We start from the raw sequence: 6,640 nt of genomic DNA, 5'->3' as shown, positions 1-6,640 counted from the left end.
CAAAAGTTTTGAGATTTCCTACCAACTCGTTAAGAGTGTAGGTATCCAGATCCTGAGCTTCCTCGATGGCAATTTGCTTGGCTCAAAATTTAGGAGGGAGTGACCTAAGAAACTTCTTGACAATTCGGTGCTCCTCAAATGGATCATCCAAGCGCTACAGCATTGGCTTGTTACATTGAGAAGCGGAGCATGAAAGTCATCAATCGATTCATCTTCTCCCATTGACATGTTCTCAAATTTCAAGACCAACCTCTGTGTTTGGACCCAAAATGAACATTTTGGCCTGACAAGGCACGTCTTGGAGAAATTGAGCCAATGTCAGTGGCTCAAGCTATATATTGTCGACAAGCTCGAAATATATATTTAGAGGCTAAATAAAGCCTACTATGGAAGTATGACAAGTCAACTTTAGCATATTTTCCTACTTCGGCTAGGAAAAAACCGAGCTAGACAAGGAAGGAGGGGTGGCAGACTAACCAAATGAAATCGAAATGTGCTGAAACTTTCCAGATCCATTCTAGACAGCCCAAGGATCATTTCTTATGAAGAGTGCCAGAGATGTTTTTGAGTGGAAGGCCTTCAAACAATCAGTCCAATCTTTTGCAGAAGCAAAACTGGAAAACTGGACCTGTAAGAGGTCCAGCAGCGTTTTCGGCCCAACCACTATACCAAAAATTCTGAAATTTTGCCAGGGTGATCTACACTCATAATGGAACATTTTTTATGAAGAGGTCATAGTGAAATTTGGAATGCTTGTTGGAGAAATAATTGAAGGAATAAAGGGGCAGAAACTGACCTAAAACCAGCTCAATATTCACATGTTCATGTTTCCTACCCACATGAAGAAAGCTAGATGCTTTTCTTCTTTTCCTTGGATATATTTTTCAAGACAATCTCTTTAATAGATCATCATCACTTCCATGTTGTTGCACCTTCATGCCTTGCTTTCACTTCATCATTTCTCTATCTTTTCCATATTTTACAAATCACTTTCATATTCCACTTTCATTATTTTTCTTCCACTCATCATTTCACTCTTCTTTTTCTTCCCTATATAAACACCTTCTCTTCTCATTCTAAATCACCCATTCACAACACAACAACAACATCTCTAAGATGATCTAAGTTCTCTCTAGAGCAAACCTCTCTAAGAGCAACTCCTCTCCCTCTCATTCTCTTTCTCTTAGCGGTGATCTCACTCCTAGTCCTAGTCTTCTCAGAAGCCGACTTTCAGTGCCACCAAACCCTCTGTCAACGTGCTTCGGTCCTAGTCTCCTCGGGAGCCGACGGTAGTGCCGCGACCACAACGGTTACAGAACCAGCCAAGCTAAAGTCACGCTTTAGCAAGTTCTCCTCACTTCCCGGTGGTTCTCGCTCTGCTCGATCTACAACATCGAGTATCGATTTGGTGATTTTCAAGAAGCTCAGCAAAAGTCCTCGCCACGAGGCACAAAGAATCCCACGACGAGGTTGGTGCTCTCCTCGTCCACAATCGCTCAACAGAAGTCAGGTCAAGGGACACCCCCGACGACCGCACCCGAACGGTGCTGGCACGCCCGCGCAGAAAAGAGACTGTTGACCAGCTGCAACAAAATTGGAGCCAAACACTCTGAACCTTTTTGTTTCATTCATAAGTGACCTGAAGGAGATCCCATGCCTCCTTGGCTGTATCACAATGGCTAATTCTCATCCTCTCCTTCTTGGACAAAGATGTGAATAGTGAATTTCTTGCCTTAAAATCACAGTTTCTATCACAAACCTTCTCTTCTGTCCATTCCTTCCTAGGCTTAAGAACTCTTGCAGATGTCTCTTCTACTTTCTTGGAGTCTTCTGCCTTGGTTGGGTGTTCCCATCCAGTCTCAACTATATTCCACATGTTCTCATCCTGAGAGTATAGGAATCTGGGCAACCTGCGACTTGGGCTTGGGCCACTTGGCTTTTATGGGGGCCTTGGGTGGCTTTTGGGCTACTAGGTTTTTAAATAGGTTTTTTTTGTTGTTTATTTCCAATAATTCCCTATTTTTTAGGGAGTTATGCTTGTTAGTTCCTTAATGAACGTTAATGGGTGTAGATAGGTGGTTTTTTAGCCTGCAAATTATGATGTTTCGATAATGGAAGCTTCTGGAGTACCGCAATTGAGCGCATTGGTAAATGAAGTTTTCACACAAAAATATCTCTGTGTAGGATAATTTTGTAATTTGTTAGGCTCCTTGATTAAGTGAGCTTTGATGTCTTAGGTGAATGGTGCATGATTCTCATTTCTGGGAAATTTATAAGTGTCGTTCTGGCCTGCAATTATCAATGAAATCTTCATTTACTCAAAAAAAAAAAAAAAAAACTAAGTAATTCACAATGTATATGAGATAAACTACATTACAATTAAAACATGAAACCCAAACATGAGATGCAAATAAAAACACGCATTCCTAGCCATTACATCCTGATTAAGGAGTAGAAAGAAGCAGCTAGCAAGTTTTTTAAAAAAAAAAAAAAAAAAAAAAACCCTTAGTCCACCCCTCCCTTACATATGTCCGTGAAAATTGAACCCATGACCTTTACAATGTTGGGATTATAACTTACCAACAGGCCACGACTCACCAGCTAGCAAGTAATAATTTGAGGAGGGTGCAACTTACGTCTTATTGTTCATGTTTTCTCTCCGTTTGGATGATTCCAAAGTTCCATATTGAAACAGAAGTCTACGTTACTTACTTCTCCAGTTCTCCTTCAGTAAATGAGAAACATGTTCTTGATGATTCTGCCATATCTTCAACCCAAAAATTTGTGAAGAGGTCTTCCTCGAACCCCAGACGACAAGAATCTCTTTTGCTTCTTTCAACAGTACTACTATCCATGTCATCTAAATAGGTTTTCGGCCAGTCAATTTCATTCTCTGTAGTTGGTGATGCTTGTGTTGAGCGGCCAAAATTCTCTTCAAATTGAAAAGGTTCCAAAATGGTAGCTGTCTTGTTCAAAGATACAAACTTTTGGAGAAGGTTCGTGGTCGAGGCCGGCCTTATTATTGTGGTCTTTATTGATTCTGGAGATTTATGATTTTTAATTCGAGAATCTAGCCGTAGTCGGGAGTTCCAGTAATTTTTCACATCGTTTCCAGTTCGTCCGGGAAATCTTCCAGCAATTAATGACCACCTAGCAAACATGCATCCAATCAGTGTATTCAAATCGCTCAAGTAAACTTTCTTATCCAATCAGGTCAGGTTGATTTGATTTTGCTGAATACAATATATCAAGATCTGGGTTCATCTTGAAACTGTAAGGCTTCAGAGTTCATTTGCAACTCCCATTAACAATCATCAATAATAACAACCCATTCCAATAGCCTATTCTATGACTTTAATAAAGAATTCAAGACTAATAATAGATTGATCTTGTAGACCCCGTGAAATTCCGAACGTCACTTTTGGACGGGATAATTTTTCTTGACCTTTGTTTGGCCAAAGACTTTTGGAAATAGTTTGGGCTTGAGCCTTGGACCCAAGAATAGCATAAGGTTAGAGTCCAAAATTTACTTTGGACACCCAACAGACGGGTATGCTGGTGAACCAAGCCCAATGAGTTAGTTGACCTTTGACCCGAACATTTCCTTGATCCAATAAGGTTCTTGTAGCTCATAATGACATCTTTGCATAATTTTAAAAAATACTTGTGCGTGCATTTACGATTTTTCGTTTTACCTTATTCCTTACCCGTTGGTTGAGTTCCTACTCGTCTTACCCGATGCTTACTCATCAACTATCCCTCCGACTTTATAAAAACACTAATTATTTACTCCTTATGTTTTTCAAACTCGAGCAAAAATTCCGACAAAACTTACTTTACCATTTTCCTATCTAAGTACAATTTTGGTGAGACACATTCCTTATTTGGTCTTGCCAACACTTTAATTTGAGTTTTCTTATATTTACTTATTTTACTTTTATTTTCCCCATCCTCTTGGTTTTTACAACTTCTTGTTTTTACCCAAATTTATCTGCCCAAGCTGAGCCTTCTCTTTCACACGCAAAGAGCTTCTCCTCTTTTCTTGTTCACGTCAGAATTAGGCTTAGAGAAAGGAACCTCGTTCAACTCCACCCTTCCACGTTGCCAGCATGCATATGGCAACTCCTCCAAGAACATCATCTCAGGCCTTCAAAAGGGAGAACCCAGGCCATAAATCGTCATTCACCCTTCTCTTCTCACCTTTCCTCTCGTCCCTGGACACATCAGTCTGTTTGTGATCCCCGAAACGCCTAGTTAGAGACCTCCGATCAAAAAACTTTCTTCATCGGAGACGTTTTGAGACCTGTACATCCCTCGAAGCAGAAGCTAGCTATTCGGAAGCCAGCCTGTACCGGATTTCTACTTAAACTCCCTCTCTTGCTCTACCCGAATCCCCAACACCTTGCTTGAGACTGATACCAACAGTTGGTAAGATTCTTAAACTATCAAGTTCCTAATTCATTCCTCAATTTTTAGGCTCAATACGTTCAAAACAACCCATCTACATATTGAGCAGTCTCTGTTTCACTTTGCATGTTCGAGATTGAGCGAACTTCTTGGCCTGCGGCTGGACTCGATCCAATCAGCTCCCTCAGCTCTCTTTCCTGTTGAGACCCTCAAGAAAAACTCACCTTTTTGATTAATCTTTGGTGAGTATCATCTTTTCCATAAAACTCTATATATTTTTGGTTGTTATTACGAATTCTTGAAGATTATGAACTTGTCACTGCTGTTGTTGGTATCTTGCTGCCTTAATTTTGATTTCTCATCCATTCTAATGTCTAGGGATTCTGCTAGGTCATGGCTACACCTTGAGTATTAGAATCGTATTTGGTTCAAAGGTTATTTGTTGTTTGTAGCTGTCCAAATATCATGTTTCAATGCATTATGTCATCGAGCTACAACACCTGCCCATATAGTATTAGAAAGTAACTTGAGCTATAGATCATTAGGAGCATTAGAAATGCCTCTTAAGTGTGTTGGGTTAGCTTCGACTGGCCATATTGGGTACCAAATGAACTTTGAGCAAAAGAGCAACTTTCTGCAGTTTTTCACTTTTCGGTACATTCTGACCCAGTTGCATTTATTTCAAAACTGGTGCTAAACCGCTCGGAATTTGGGATCAGTTTCTTCTAGAGAAATATAGTAGACACATAGATGAACATTCCAGATTTTGAATCACCTCAAAAACATTTTTCTAGAATTAGTTATGAATTTTTGAAAAAGGTGTACAGAAGCTAGTATTTCTGGAAAGAATCTGCACATTGTTTTACTTTAGCCTTTAAAACCTTTACTCTTTGTTTGGTTTCACTTGAAATTCAATAACCATTTAAATCTTACTGAGTTGGTTGTTAAACCATCTTCTCTCCAAAATTTTCACAAGAATTTATCTCAAGTGCTTTGAACACTTTTCCTTGGCCCTTAACAGTTCCTACTTATACTCTGTTTCCAGCTTTTGACAACTTATCTTCGAAAGGTGTTTTTGCCACTTTTTCCTGAAAAACCAACTCTCCCTTAGTGCCCAAATGGTCTGGTTATTAGCTAGTCAATTAGGTTAAGGGAAAGGTTCTCTTTGGAGAGTATTGCGTGTGAATAGCTAGCCTAGTTTATCGTTATTAATGTCGCTTATTGATCTAGGCTCGATACTGTGGTGGAATCTTGTGAAGTTGGTGGTTGCTACAAGGTTGCATTGAGGCCAAGTGCTGCAAGAGAAAGCTCGAGTTCCAGGTAGGGGATGCCTTTAACTCTATCTCTGCTTTTCTTGCATATACTATGTTTTATATGAGGCCTCTTGCATGATTTTTGGAAATTATCTGTTTTACAATTGAAATGGTTTGCGTGGATTGGATTGATGTGTTGGCAATTGATGGGGATGTAAGGAGAGGTCAGTTCCTCCTTGAGCCACCGGTGGTGGGCAGTGTGCACCATGCCCTTGTTATTGAATTACCCCCTTTGTCTCTAGCCTTGTGATTATTGAATTCCGGAAAGTGATTGGCTAGATGGACGGTTGTGATGAAAGTTGTGGAAGATCAATTGCCGTGGGATTGTAGTTACGTGGTGACGATCACGTGGAATCGCAAACCGGTTTTTATCTATTACTTTTTCTCAAAACGATAACTCATATTTTAAAACTTAGATATGGGGGCGGGCATGGGCAATGACTGGATGTAGGAGCCTAACCCCTACTTTAGTTTGTTTTGCAGGCTGTTGTTGTCGAAGCTTGGGTACGGAGGATAATCCTTGGAGGCCAAAATTTGTTTTGTTTAAAGTTTATTTTATTTGGCTTGTTTGATTTCGTTAAATTTTTGTAACGTTATGTATGGTTGATGATGTGTGTGATTGCTTACCACCAAAGTGGAATCCTAGGGTTAGAACCTCCATTTGAGTTTAGGTCCTAGTGGGCTAGACCTAGAAGACTCACATAAATTACCATTCAATGAACCTAATGTCAACTTGGGCTAAGAACAAAAAAAATGACGTAGGTTCTAAACTCAACACAACACCACCTTCCTCTCCTCTTCCTCGCCTAGTTCGTAATCTTGTGATTACGAGCCAAGCCCACTATACAAGCCCAAAAAATTTCGGGCTTATAGATTTCTTGTTTTCCAACCTAAAGGCCTTGTCTCTTTGAGGAATTCTA

The 6,640-nt window shown here is 39.9% G+C and overlaps 1 pseudogene; it reads right to left on the bottom strand.

Annotated features, from left to right (window-relative positions):
• Positions 1 to 2,646: 2,646 nt before the first annotated feature.
• On the bottom strand, positions 2,647 to 3,161 carry LOC133723194 (transcription factor MYB1-like; annotated as a pseudogene).
• Between the last annotated feature and the right edge of the window lie 3,479 nt (positions 3,162 to 6,640).

Source organism: Rosa rugosa, chromosome 7, assembly GCF_958449725.1.
Source record: "Rosa rugosa chromosome 7, drRosRugo1.1, whole genome shotgun sequence".
Lineage (NCBI taxonomy): Eukaryota > Viridiplantae > Streptophyta > Magnoliopsida > Rosales > Rosaceae > Rosa > Rosa rugosa.
Note: the sequence above shows the minus strand (reverse complement) of the source record. Positions and strands in the feature narration are given on the sequence as shown.